We start from the raw sequence: 14804 nt of genomic DNA on the forward strand, positions 1-14804 counted from the left end.
ATAAACACAGGAGATGGGGCCACTTTCTGGAAATTTTTGCTCTTGAGACCTAGAATTTAAATTTATGCTCTTTGGTTACTGAAATGTGATTAGTTCTGAAAGACCATTGCAGTAGAATTGTTGTTGTTTTTTTAAAGTTAATTTAAAATTTTTTATTTCTTACGTTATGGCTGCTTGTATTTCATTTTCTAACTTACCGGGGTTTTCCTAGCACTGCAGACTGCCACATAAGTTAGAAAGTTGTCTAATGTGTTATATCATTAAGAAGCACCACTGTTTTTGAAATGATAATCATGTTAAAGGTAAAACCATTTACATAATAGTTTATAGTCATATAATTAATTACTAATACAATTTGACATTGTTGCAGTTTGCAAGCAAAGAAGCTTAAGTGGGATAATGGTTCCTTGAAAAACAGATGAGAGTGAAGGTAAAGGTGAAAGGCTGAAATATTTAAATATATTTATTTTCTTGGAAGGCATCATGGCACTTTAGTGGTCAGTACCATATGTTTAAGAAATTGGTTCACAAAATCTATGCATGTCCATTCTGTAAAAATAAGTGATTATCTTAACTATTTTTTTGGACTTTTGGAACCAATTTGTATTTTTCTTTTTTCAAGAGTGCTCTGGTTTTGAATGTGAACAGCTGTTCAAAGTCTCATCTACATAAACAGCAATAAAAAATTTTGGTTTTTAGATGAAGTGGTAGAAACTTACATACTTTCCAAAATATTTGACTCTCGTAAAAAAGTGCTCTCTTGCTTGCTCTCTCTTGCTGTCTCTCATTCTCTCTCTCTCTCTCTCTCTCTCTCTCTCTCTCTCTCTCTCTCTCTCTCTCTCTCTCCCTCTCTCTGTCTGTCTCATTCTCTCTCTGCATTAGCATTTATGTATTTATTTTAAAATGCTTCTTAAACACAAAGACATTACTGGCTTTAGTCTGTGGGTCAGAGATTGGCCAGGAGAGAAAGGATCCATGTCTTGTGACCCTTCTCCCTGAGAAATCTTTGGCATTACCCTTCTCCTATTCTTTACTGCCCCCAAAAGGGGAAAAACAGAAGTGAATTGACGTGAAAATATCTGATAACAAAAGGGAGTACTCCCATTTGAAAAATTATCTTTTTAAGAATTTATTTAGTTGGTCCACCTCGTGAATGTTTTTTCACTTTCATTAGTTGCAGATCATATGATTTCATCATCTGGATTTCTGAAACTATAAGGATATTTTGTGGGAAAATGGCATTTTGTGATACATAGAAAAATATGAATGCTAGTTTTAAAATTGATTTATCTAGAAGGACTTGCAATCCTTTGAAAAAGACAACAGGAACAACATTTGCCACACAACTAAGCATTTAATCTCTGTGTGTAGAGCACTGTACAAAAATACTGTATCACCTTAGCCTTTTGTCTTCTCAAGAATATTTTAAACTCCCTAAGGACAGAGAATATAGTCTAACATTTATTTCTTTTGTTTTTGTATTCTTCATGACCCCATTTGGGGTTTTCTTGGCAGAGATACTGGAGTGGTTTTCCATTTTCTTCTCCAGATCATTTTATAGATGAGGAAACTGAGGCGAAAGGGGTTAAGTGACTTGCCCAGGGTCACACAGTTAGTAAGTGTCTAAGGCCAGATTTGAACTTAGGGAGATGATTCTTTCTAGGCACAGCACTCTATCCACTGTGTCACCTAGTGCCCTCTGTTTCTTTTGCATCCTCTCTAACTTCTAGAATAGTAGTAGTCTCAATAGACTTAATGCCAGATCTGACTGGTAGATACTTGATAAATGATGAGGAAATGAATATGGTACGGATACCTGCCCCTCCTCCCAAGGTTCTTGGACTCCCACAGGCTTATGATCAAGTTGAGTGGAAGTCTGCTCCACTTTTCACTGCTGTTGTAGGAGGGCTTGCCATGATTGCTTTTTGATTATTATTTACTAATATAATAACCTCCTAACTAATATGCTCACCTTTGGTCCCTCATTTTTCCAGTCTGTCCTAAATATAACTGATAGAATAGTATACAGGTCTACAGAGTCATTTTGTTGACCTCATTGTTGTATGCCTGTGAAACCTGAACAGTCTGTCAGTATCATGCCAGAAAACTGAGCTGCTTCCACTTGAATTTTCTTAGGAAGCTTTTGAAGATTACCAGACATTATAAGGTACCAGACATAGAGGTCCTCTCTTGAGCTGAACTGCCAAGCATTCAAACTCTATTGCATGGAGCATAACTCTGATGGGTTGGCCACATAACCAAAATGGTAAACCCACGTTTACCCAAAAGACTTATTTTACTGAGAATACGCACAAGCTAAGCACTCACACAGTGGTCAAAAGAAGCGGTACAAGGACACTCTCAAGGTCTCTGTGAAGAACTTTAGTATCAGTTGTGAGATATGGGAGACTCAGCCTAGGGTACCAACATCAAAGAAGGCTCTGTACTCCTGAGTAAAGCAGAATCGCGGTAGCACAAATCCAGACACGTCTCCATTTCGATTCTAACAAACTACTTGTGCCTAGCCTGTTGTCGAGCTTTCTAAACTTATATTGGACTGATCAGCCATAGCCAAGTACACAGTACCCTGATCCCAATGTTGTGATATCATTGGTCCTCTTCAAAAACAAAAGACGAACAACAGTCCTAGAATCAGAGTTCTGAACACATTAGAATGTATTTCAGAGTCATTATCATGATATTTGTGACCTTCTATGACCTGGCCCTACCTTTTCCTTCTTTTTTTCACATTTCTTTAGCCAAAATAGAATACTTATTGTCCCTCTAGGGATTTTGTATTTTTATATAGTGTCTGAGTCTGAGCAAGTCATTTATCTTCTGCCTCAGTTTCTTCAACTATAAAAAGAGGGTCATGATAGTACTTACCTCCCAGGGTTGTTGTGAGGATCAAATGAAATAATTGAATGAAATGATATTGTAAGGCTCTTAGCACAGGCCTGACACATAGCAGGTGCTTAATAAATGTTTATTCCCTTCCCTTTCCCACCTGTATCCACATATTTTGCTTATTTTGTTCTATCCCACTTAGACGGCCCTTCCTCCTTATCTTTTCCTGTTAGTTTTACCTTCAAGACTTAGCTCAAATGCTTCCTTTTCCATGGAGCTTTCCTGACCCCTGCAACCTTTTTTTCCCCTTTTTGGTGAGGCAGTTGGGGTTAAGTGACTTGCCCAGGGTCACACAGCCAATAAGTGTCATGTGTCTGAGACTGTATTTGAACTCAGGTCCTCCTGACTCCAAGGCTGTAGCTCTATCCACTGTGCCACCTAGCTGCCCCCTCCCCCTTGCAATTTTTACCAGAAGTAATCTTTCCCTGTTCTTTACTTGCATAGCACTTTGTACATTCTTTTATGGCACTTGGCTCTTGGGTACATTATATATTATTTGTATAAATCTTCTCTTCCTTCTTAGATTGTAAATTCTATTAGGCAGACATGGGGTTTTATTCATCTTTGTAATTCACTACCATATCTAACACAGCACCATGTACTTCCCTCCTTCATTAGAGAGGTTGGGGAGGAGGGAAGAGTTCTCTTTGTTGACAGACACAGTTGCTTCTTTGATTTTGGTTGGCTGTTTTTCTTTGTTATGAGGGAGGGTTCAGTGAGGCAGTGATAATACCAAGAAATGACTGTAGAAAAGAAGGCATCAATTTTTTTTTATTTAAAGAGAAGCTAGCTACCAAAAACCTTTACTACAAAGTAGATATTCTTGTTCAGGTGGTTAGAAGTTGTTCTGGCTGAGCTGATGGACACCCCCTCAGGGCTGGGGCAACTGTGGCTTTGGGACGGTGAGGAGGCGCCCACCCATACCCCTTTACTCCCCCTTCCCTACACCTTGTGCCCCTTGATGCTGCCCTGGCTGGAACAATGGTGAAGTATTTCCTGGGGCAGAGTGTGCTCCTGGGCTCCTGCCAAGTGTTTGCTGCCTTCTGGCAAGCCTTCGTTAGCCCAACCCCTACAGCAGGCATGTGCTGAGGGGAGGATATTGTGCAGCAGGAGGTGACTCCTGATCCAGGCGGCTTCTAACAAAGACCACCAGGATGCCCTGCTGGGCGGAGCGCCTCTTTGCTGCTAATATAGCCCACTTGGTGCATATCCTCGAGGACTGTATTGTGGACCCACAGAACCAGACTGTGGACCACTTTCGCCTGGAATATCAGCCATGCCTGGCTGATGGTGGTGGAGGAAAGATGTGTTTACTGTGTGAACCATGAAAACAGTGTCTGGACTGAAATCCTAGGGGAGGCCTGGGTCTCTTCCAGTTTGTTTGGGGTCTCCAGAGCTGTACAGGAGTTTGGCCTAGCTAGATTCAAAAGTAATATGACCAAGACCATCAAAGGCTTTGAGTACATCTTAGCCAAAGACAGTTGTTGAAACAGTTAAGGAAGCAACTGAGAAAGAGAAGGAAACTGCTCTGGCAGCTACTGAGAAGGCCAGTGACCTGGCCAGCAAGGCAGCCACCAAGAAGCAGCAGCAACAACAGCAGCTCTATTTAAAGGAGTCACCCCACTGCTTCTCCTGCAACACAGAGGCCCTGCTGCCTTCCCAGATTGCCAGTCCCCAAGGCTGAGAAGAATTTCGGCCAAGACCTGCCATTGGGCCGGGTGCCCCAGCGCCTGAGCAGACCAACAGCACAGTGTAAGCCCACGGACAATCCAGCTCTTGTCCCATTACTTGCCCTGTGTCCGAGTTGTAATATAATCATTAAAAATCAATTTTCAGTGCTGTCAAAAAAAAAAAGTTGTTGTTCAGTCATTTGTTTAGTCATGTCTGACTCTTTGTGACCCCTTTTGGGGTTTTCCTGGCAAAGATAACTGGAGTGATTTGCCATTTCTTTCTCCAGCTCATTTTGTAAATAAGGAAACTGAGGCAAACAGGGCTAAGTGGCTTGCCCAGCATCACATAGCTGTTGTCTGAGGCCAGAACTAAGCCCTGGAAGATGAGTCTTCCCGACTCCAGGCCTGGCATTCTTTGCCACCTACCTGCTGGTTGGAAGTAGATATTGTAAAGTAATGTGAGACAGTAAAAAAAGCAACATGAAAACTGTCCAGAATAGCATAAGGAATAAGAAAGTTGCTAGAAGGACTTCTTGAAAGAATTAAAATTTAAACTATATCTTCTTTTTGAAATTTAATTTTTTCAATTGGCAAAAATCTGCCTTATTTTTTTGCCCCGTCCCTGCTTGAAAACAGTGCCCCTATTGCATGTTTAATCAAGCAAAATAAGTTTCCATATTGGCAATTTCTTTTACATATATATATATATATATATCTATATATATAGATATATATATATATGTATGTATGTATGTATGTATGTATGTATGTATGTATGTATGTATGTTTGTATACATTCCCCCCCCCCCACACCTACCTCATTTTGCACTGAAAGTCCTACACATCTTTTATCAGGACATGGGAAGCAAATTTTATCATTAGTCTTCTGGAATTAAAATTGATCATTATTCTGATCAAAGTTCCGAAGTCTTTCAAAGTTGTTGATCTTTACTATATTGTTGTCATTACGTAAATTATTTTCCTGGCTTTGCTTATTTTACTCTGCATCAGTTCATAAAAATCTTTCCAGGTTTCTCTGAAACCATTCCCTTTTATCTTACAGCACAATAATATGCCATCACGTTTCTATACCATAACTTGTTGAGCAATTCTTCATTGATGGACACCCCCTCAGATTCTCATTCATTGCTATAAAGAGCTATAAATATTTTTGTACATGCTTATTTAGTATTTCTTTTGTATGGGAAGATTCCCTCCTTTAATATCCCCATCTTCTCAGTCTCCTATCCCACTTATTCCCTTTTCTTCCTGTTTCCATGTTCAGTGAAATGTATTTCTGTACCCAATTGTATGCGTGTATATTCTTTGCTTCTTTGATGAGTTCAGGTAAGATTGAGATTTGTGTCACCCTTTTACCCCCTCATCACCCTAGAATTCTATCTCTTTGTAGAGCTCTCCTCCTCAGTCTTCCCTGGATCTATGATCTCAAACTGGGTAGTGAGCAGTAGAGTTGGTACTTGTTCTTGCACCCTGCATATGTTTAGTTCTGTCCACACTGGATATGGGACCTCTGCTTTCTCTGGTGCATAGCCATTTGCAGAAATACTCTGTCCTCTTAACCAGACCTCATAATTGTATCCACAGACCTCTCTTGTCTGTTTCTATATGCCAGCCTCAGTTGGAAGAATTACTTACAGTGATTCTTTCTCCTTGGATTTCCTGATTAGGAATCAGATTGGTGTATTTTTGAGATTGTTTGGAAGGGTTTTTTTGGAGGGAGCAATTCACTGTGCTTCTTTCTGCTACTCCATCATCTTGGCTCCTCCTAGAATTATTGTTTTGAAGGAGATTATGTATATTGTTTGGATGATTGCTATTTTATCATCATGGGAGACCTCAAAGACAATTGTTGTCATTATTATTTAAAAGTTATTTTATATTTGCAATGTTGGTAATTTAATGTTATTTTTGGATCTTGAAGTTGATATTGATAAAGAGTATCATTTAAATCTAGTATATAAATCACTAAATTAAATGTATGTTACTAATAACAATTTTGCTTTTATACGAATAGAATGAATTAACACAAAATCACAAGAAATGCTTTCTCTCACAGTTTGCTCTCACTGCCCATTAAGTGGGATATTTATATTTCAGAAACAATTGTTCGCACACATTTGTTAAATAGTGTGAATTTGTTTTGGGAAGCTGAGAATGGGAGAGTGAGGTGAGGAGGTTTACCTTTTGGTTGCTTCAGGTATCAGACCTTTTCTGTTTTTCCTTTTATATTGCATTTGCATTTAAGGTATGGATCGATCAGCATTACTTCATATGCTATTGTAATGGATGGGCCACATAAAGAGTAGCTATGTTTCATGCAGCAACAGTTACCAGGACAAATCTTATTATATAAAGGGGTTCCAAGAATGCTAAATCCCAAGAACCTTTTTTTCCAACAGCTGGTTAAAGCTGAGTATATGTAATAGAAGACATCTGGCTGTCTGAGAATTTTTAGCTCATTTTAAAAGTGTAAACACATTAGAAACTGAGTTATTTAATTTATTGTAACATTATCAAGTAATTCCTTGTTAGTATCTAAGTTGACTAACATTTCATCATTGTCAGGCCTCTTCAACTGATATACAGATTTGCTCTCAGTCCCACTCAATATCAGCAGGACTTTTAGGAGGTCATTTTGGAATGAAAAAAATGAAGAAAAAGTTATGTGTATGCTGTGTTCCTGGAATTTCTACAAAGTTCTACTCTGATGCCTAATTATGTTGTGGAAGAGTATCTTAAAAATTATATCAGTAGAGGGAATAAACTCTTGCATGCTGAAAATATGTCCATTTTATGGTCCTGGTGACAGATAGCTTGCTGTCCAGAGATCAGCTTAGTTAAATAAGGAGATCATCTTCACCAGTAGGCAAGAAGGAAAGGGTTGTGACAGTACTAGATATCAAAGAAATAATCATAAATACAAATCAGTAAGTAGTCCTTGCTCTCAAGCATAGTGTCTTCCCCCAGTAGATTATGGTCTCCTTGAGAGCAAGGACTATTTATTGCCTTTCTTAATCTCCAGTGTTTAGCACAATTCCTGATGCATAGTAGCCATTTAATAAATGCTAGTTGACTAATTTGACTAACTAAGAGATATAGAGGATCACAGCAATTAAAATGTATAATTTTGATTACAGCAAATTAATACATTTTTCTATAAACAAAATGAATGCCGTTAAAATTAGAAGGGAAACACTTAACTAGGAAAACATTTTTTTTTTGCAGTAAATTCTGATAAACATCTGATATCTAGGATGTATTTGGAGTTGATTCAAATGTTTAAAAATAAGAGCTATTCCTCAATAGATAAATGGTCAAAGGATACAAATAGGAGGTTTTAAAAAGATATTAATAACCATGAGAAAAAAATAGTTCAAATAGCAAATAACAAGGAAAATGCTAATTAAAACAACAGTAATTAAAATTGTACCTCACACTCATTAGATTGGCAGAGATGACAAAAAATAGAATTTTAATTGGTAGAGGAACTCTGGCAAGACTGAATCACTAATGCCCTGTTGATCGAGCCATGAAATAGCTAACCATCTAGAAAGGCAATTTTGGAACTGTATCTAAAAAGTCATTGAACTATGTATATTATGTCTGACCTAGCAATGCTAGTATTAGGTATATAGCCCCAAAGAGATCAAAGAAAGAAGCAAAGGATAATTTTTATAGCAGCACTTTTTATTAGAGCAAAGAACTGAAAAAAAAAGTGGGCTTCCATCAGTTGATAATGGATGAAAAAATTATGGCCTATGATTGTAATGGAATATTATTGTACCCTAAAAATGATGAAAAGGTTGGGTTCAGAGAAGAAAGACTTGTAGAACAATTATAGAGTGAACTGAGCAAAGCCGAGAGAGAAATTCATAGTGTGACAACTACATTCTGAGGAAAGTAGCTGAAAGACTTAAGGACTATCATCAATGCAATGTCCACTCGCAATTCCAGAAAGCATTCTTTCCCTGACTTGGCAGAGATTTGGGAACGGAGGCCACAGACAATACCTCGTCTCCTCACTAGTTAAAGAAATTAGCAAATCTGAGGCAAGATCAAGAAATAGGAAAAACTTTTGGAAATATCAGCCCATGTGAAAACCTGTGGCAACTGTGGCAGCAGTGATAGTAGGTGGTGATGATATAACTGCTGACGTTTATATAGCATTTTTAGATTGCAGGAATAATCTACGTGTATTACCTCATGTGCCCTTTATAATAAATATGTGACATTGGTCCCATTATCATCTCAATTTTATCTGTGAGAAAACTGAGATTCAGAGAATTAAGCGACTTGCCTAGGGTCACTTAACCCAAGACCCAATCCCCTATGCCATGTCACCTCTCCATGCTTCTTTACCTGTGGGAGCTCCAGGAGCTTCTCTTTTTTGGTTACTGCTTTCTTTCTTGGACTATGTTCAAGTTGTTGACATTTACACTAGTGGTATTAGCAGCGGGACTGAAACCAGAGATGCCTGCAGGTTTATTAAGTCATATCTCACATGATTTCAATCATTGAGTTGCTATATCTTGCGTTAAGACTAGGACTCTGCACTCCAAGTTTCATCTTAGGGAATTTGGTTTGAGATTTATTAGTTTTGTGCATAAGCTATTTTTTCTGGTGTTTTTGTCGACTTTTATCCCCTGTTGTACATTTAGGAAACATCTGTTGCTAAATTGTGGAGGAAATGGATGGGGAAAAGCACCTCACTTGACTCCCAATAAGCCCCACTGAAATCACTCAGTACATCCTATTGTCCTAAAGGTGGTGGCGTATGGTACAATCACTGTATTCTTGCTTCATAGGTGGAAAGTCTTAATTGTTACTTATTTTGCTATGCTTTTGATTAAATGTCTTTTACTTCGAACTCAGTCCTCTGGTTGCCTAGTAGTCATCCTTGAGGGGCTCATGAATCATGGTGTTGGGTGAATGCCAATTGACAGTGTGCCCTGTACCTGGAGTAGCATTCTCGAATCCATGTGTGAAAGGGCTGTAGACACTATATTCAGTTGAATGCAAAACCTACAAATCATTAGATTATTTTAGGTGAATACCACATACAGACAGTGAGCTGCACCCAATATGAATAGGAGGAGGAGAGTTGGCTAGATTGTATTAGCTGAAAAATTACACATTTCTTTTAATGACTCCAGCCTTCTCCATGAAACATGTTCCATCTTTTTAGTATCAGGCTTCTTTAAGTGATGTGGTATGACTGTCTATCAAGTACTACCACTGATTCTGAATAATTAAAATTGGGATTTATGCTAAGGGATATAGAGAAGTACATGAAAAGCCTGAGTAGGATTACTAATCATTGTGTATTTTAGATGACAGACTTTGTATCAGAGATACTTGATGCAAATATTTTTCCCCAATTGGTAACTTTTCTTTTTATTCTAATTGCATTGACTAAAAACAGTTTTGATGATTCCTTTTGTTTTTCCACTGTCAATTATGGATATATTCTCCTCCCTCTGAATTGAATATTACTTTTTAAAAAAGGAAAGCAGTGAAGCAAAAATAACTAGCACAAAAATCACATCTGAAAATGAAGCCGTATTCTGCTCTTGTCATTAATTTCCTGCTTCTCTGCCAAGAGAAGAGGGAGAAAGGTTTTATTATCAATTTTCTGGGAATATTATTGGATTTTCAGTTACTTAGAGTTAGGTGCCCTTTTAGGATCTTTTCATTTACATAAAATGAAAACTGTCCTCATTTGTTGCCTCCTGTTTTTCTCCTCACACATACTTCTCAGCTGCTTTTAAAACTGATTTCCTTCTCTACCACTGAACAGAGATTGCTGCCTCCAAGGTCGTCATTGCTGTCTTTATTGCTGAATCCAAAGACGTTTTCTCAGAATTTGTACTTCTTGACCTCCGTCTGTGTTTAATACTGTTGATCCCACTTCCCATGTCCTCTCTTCTCCCTTAGTATTTCTAACACTGCTCTGTCATGGTTCTCTTCCTGTTTGTTGGTCACATTGCTCCTTCTTGGTCTCCTTTGCCTAGGTGTCAGAGTCAATAGAGCACTGGTCCTGGAGTCAGGAAGATCTGAGTTCAGATTCAACCTCAGATACTAATTAGCTCTGTGAACCTGGGCAAGACTCTTAATCCCAATTTCCTCTGCTGTAAAATGGGGATGATAATAGCACTTACCTCCCAGGGTTGTTGTGAAGATCAATGAGATATTTGTAAAGCGCTTAGAATAGTGCCAGACACATGGTAAATACTTATATAAATGCTGTGATGATGATGATGATGATGATGATGATGATGATGTGTATTATCCAGGGTCTGCTTCCTAAGTATGAGTGTACCCCAGGTTTATGCCCTAGCCTTCCTTTCTTTTCTTTCTGGGATTTCTAGGTGATTTTATCAGTTTCCATGGATTCAACTTTCATCTTTTAAAAAATATGTATTTTATTTTTCCCCAATTACATATAAAAACAATTTTAACATTAATTTTTAAATTGTGAGTTCCAAATTTTCTTCCTTCTCTCCTCCCCCCTTCCTGAGACAGTAAGCAATTTGATATAGGTTATACATATACAATCATGCAAGACATTTCCATATTTCAACTATCATCTTTATGTTGTTTAGTTCAAAATCAATGTCTTCAGCTTTCATCTTTCTCCAGAGGTGTCTAGGTGGCTCAGTGGATAGAACCAAAGACCAATGGGCCTTTAGTCAGGAAGCCCTTAATTCAAACACGACCTCAGATACTTAATAGCTATAAGTGTCCTAATCAAGTCACTTAACTTTTGTCTGCCTCGGTTTCCTAAACTGTAAAATGAGGATCATAATAGCACCAACCTCATATGATTATTGTGAAGATCAAATGCCATTATATTTATAAAGCATTTAGCAGTGCCTTGCACTTAATAAATGCTTGTTCACTTCTCCTCTTTGGGCGCTCTAGTCTTGCATCTTCCCATAAGCATGTTAAGCCCTTCATATTCAAAACAGGTCTCATTATCTTTCCTCTTAAATACACTCTACCTTCTAAGTTTTCTATTTTCATCAAGGGCAACATCATTTTTCCATTTACGGTGGTTTACAAACTATATGTCATCTCTATGTCCAGTCATTACCAGGTTTTGTTGGTCCCACCTAGTGTTCTGATTCTGCTTGTTTTACTCCAAAAAGTTTATATGTTTATATGTTTCATGAAACTCCTGAAATTTATATTATTCACTTATTATTCACTAGGGCATCTAGGTGCTTCAGTGGATAGTGCTGGGCCTGGAGTCAAGAAGACTCATTTTCATGAGTTCAAATCTGACCTCATCAAGTCACTTAACCTTGTTGGCCTAGTTTACTAATCTGTAAAATAAGCTGAAGAAGGAAATGGCAAACCACTCCAGTATCTTTGCTAAGAAAACGCCAAATGAGGTCACAAAGAGTTAGACATGACTAAAAAATGACTAAACAAAACCGTTCATTAATATGCAGTTACATTATATGCTTAGTTTGTTGAGCCATTCCCCAATTGATGGATGTCCATTTTTTTTTACTGTCACAAAGAATACTGAATTAATTTTGTTCATGTTTAATTTCATATAATCAGAGTTAACTTTTTTTTGTTCTATCTTTTCTCAGATTTTGAATTCTTCACCAACCATTAAATCTCTTATGATTTGTTATGATGTGACTTTTTATGTTTAGAGTACTTTGCCATTGATCATTTTGCTATGTGGCATATGATTCTTGTTTAAACCTTTTTTCCAACAAAGTACTTTACATTTTCCCAATATTTATTATTGATTAAGTGGTCCTTCCATTATTTTTCCATTATAAAGAATACCAGATCTTTTTTTATATTTAAAAAAAATCATAGCAAGGTTCTTCCATGGTTAAGCTTATTTTAATCTTTTAAATGGATATTGTATTATATTAATTACTTTAAAAAACTTTAAACATTCATCAGTAATATTCTGTGGTCTTTGTCATTTATATGATTAATTATGATGATAGATTTTCTAATTTTGAACCATCTTTGTATTGTTACTGTTAATCCAGTTTGTTCATTATTAATATTTTTTGACATACATGTATTAGTTTAGTAGATTTAAAATTTATTAACATATTTCTACCAGTATTCATTAGTTAAATTGACTTTCTTCACTATAATTTGACAAATATCTCTCAGTTGCTTATTATGTGCAAGGCATTGTGCTAAACATTGAGAATAAAATGACAGAAATGTAATAGTTCCTGTCTGAAGGAGGTTATGTTTAGCAGTTCTTCATTCTTTGTTTTGCGTACCAAGACTGTTTGTCTCATAAAAAAGTTAGATACAGGCCTTTCTTTTATATTATTGAGAGCAGTTTTTGGAATATAGGTATTAATTATTCCCTTCCTGTGTGATAGAACTATCTGTAAATTCATCTGGATGTTTTTTTCTTTGGTAGTTCAAATTACTTTTGGATATTTGATTGTATATTATATTCAGTTCTTGTTTTAATAATTTGCACTTATAACTTTTGTAGTTTCTTTAATTTTATTTGAATTCTTTTTTTGCTGATGTATGGTATACCATTTCTTGTAATTCTCTATGTTGTGACTTTATCTTGTTCCTTTTTGATTTACACAATTTGACTTTCTTCTCTTTTTTGTTATTAACATTAACTAGAAGTTTATTGTTTTTGGTAAGTTTTTTGAAAAACTTTCATTTTTCACTTTTATTGTCCTTTTTGTTTTTAATTTTTTCTATCTTTTAACTTTCCAAATTTCTTTTTTAATGGTTATTTTGGATTAGTGCCAGGATCAAAAGTTTTCTATTTTATTCCTAGATTATTACTAAGCCATTGAAGCCACTGAAGAATTTTGGGTAGTAGAATGTTGGGATCATAGTAATTCATTAAGGAGATTTTTCTGGTACCAACATGAAAGATGGATTGGAGGGAGTAAGAGGAAGGAAGGAAGGAAGGAAGACTTATAATTTTAATTCCTTGTATATTATTCCATGATTCATAACAAGATAGCATTATTTGGATAAAATTGACATTAAAGGAATGAACTTTTGTGACATTGAGCAGTTTTGGATTATTGAAAGCAATGCACAGATTCCCAAAGGGAATCCAGGACAATTTCACCCCCCTCCTCAGTTTTGGGGCCATCTCGTTGTTTGGCTGTACTCTATGTCCTAGTCTGAACATTATATTTTGTATTCTTATTTTTCAAGTGTGTAGGGTTAGACCTAGCATTTCTATGGACATTTCTTAGGAGGCTTTTTATTATATTAAGATCGTTGCAGTTAGTGCCACTTTATCTGTGAATTTGGAGAAATTTGACTTCTAAGATACAGATTTTTTTTTTCTGTCCAGAATAGATTTGCAGAGCACCGAGTGGTCACTTCAGGTGTAAGTCTACCTCTTTTCTGTTTCTTTTTCTCTCGACATTTCATAATGTATTGACTGTCACAATTCATTTTCCCATCTGAATTCACTTTAAAATCTCCCATATTACTAATGTAGTAAATTCTGAATTGGACAAGTATGGCTGACTTGAGAGTTTCTGTAGGTTGGGTAATAGTGGAGGTAAGACTGGAGTGGTTATGAAAAGATTTAAAGATTCAGGCATCCTTTCTTGGATCCTCTCAGAGCCAGCACTGGTCACTTTGCCTTTGCCTCAGGGGCTCTTTTACGTTGTATTCCTTCCTAAACTTTACTGATTCTTGAATTTTAGCCATTTATACTTTCCTGGCCCCTTTACTTAGATCTCCCTTACTTATCTCCTGTTTCTTTTTCCTAATACAAATTTGCATCTTTTCCCCTTTCACCTGCAGCTTCCCATCCCATTCCATTAGAGTTCGTTGTATAGGGTTTGTTTACAAGGGCAAAGAGAAAATATAAATTCAAAAATCATTGGCAAAGTAATTAGAAAAAATTAATCTACCTCAGTCCAAACTAGGGTGACCTCTGCCACTTCTTTAAGCTTTCTTATGCTAATGTTTCCCCAGACCCAGCCTAACCATCCTCATTCCCTCTAAGTCAAGTGGCCTTCTGCTATTCTTCTCATGGTAACTTCAAATAAGAATGTCACCTTCTCAGAACACACACATAACAGATGAATTTGGGAACTGTCCAGCTAATTGACCATTTTTCCAATCTCTGGTTCATTCTCAGCTACTCAGCAAATCTCCTAATATCCTGTCTTTTGGCAGTCTCCCAAATTATAGTACAGTCACTTAGCTTTTTAGTCA

General features: G+C 36.8%; 1 protein-coding gene and 1 pseudogene across 3 annotated transcripts in view; both read left to right on the plus strand.

Moving 5' to 3' along the window:
- The window catches only part of DYM (dymeclin), a 571335-nt gene that overhangs the window by 121200 nt on the left and 435331 nt on the right, over positions 1-14804 (plus strand). The window lies entirely within an intron of this gene.
- On the plus strand, positions 3889-4623 carry LOC110207997 (PRELI domain-containing protein 1, mitochondrial pseudogene; annotated as a pseudogene).

This window comes from Phascolarctos cinereus, unplaced genomic scaffold (genome assembly GCF_003287225.1).
Source record: "Phascolarctos cinereus isolate Bilbo 61053 unplaced genomic scaffold, phaCin_HiC Scaffold_4;HRSCAF=312, whole genome shotgun sequence".
NCBI classification, from domain to species: Eukaryota; Metazoa; Chordata; class Mammalia; order Diprotodontia; family Phascolarctidae; genus Phascolarctos; species Phascolarctos cinereus.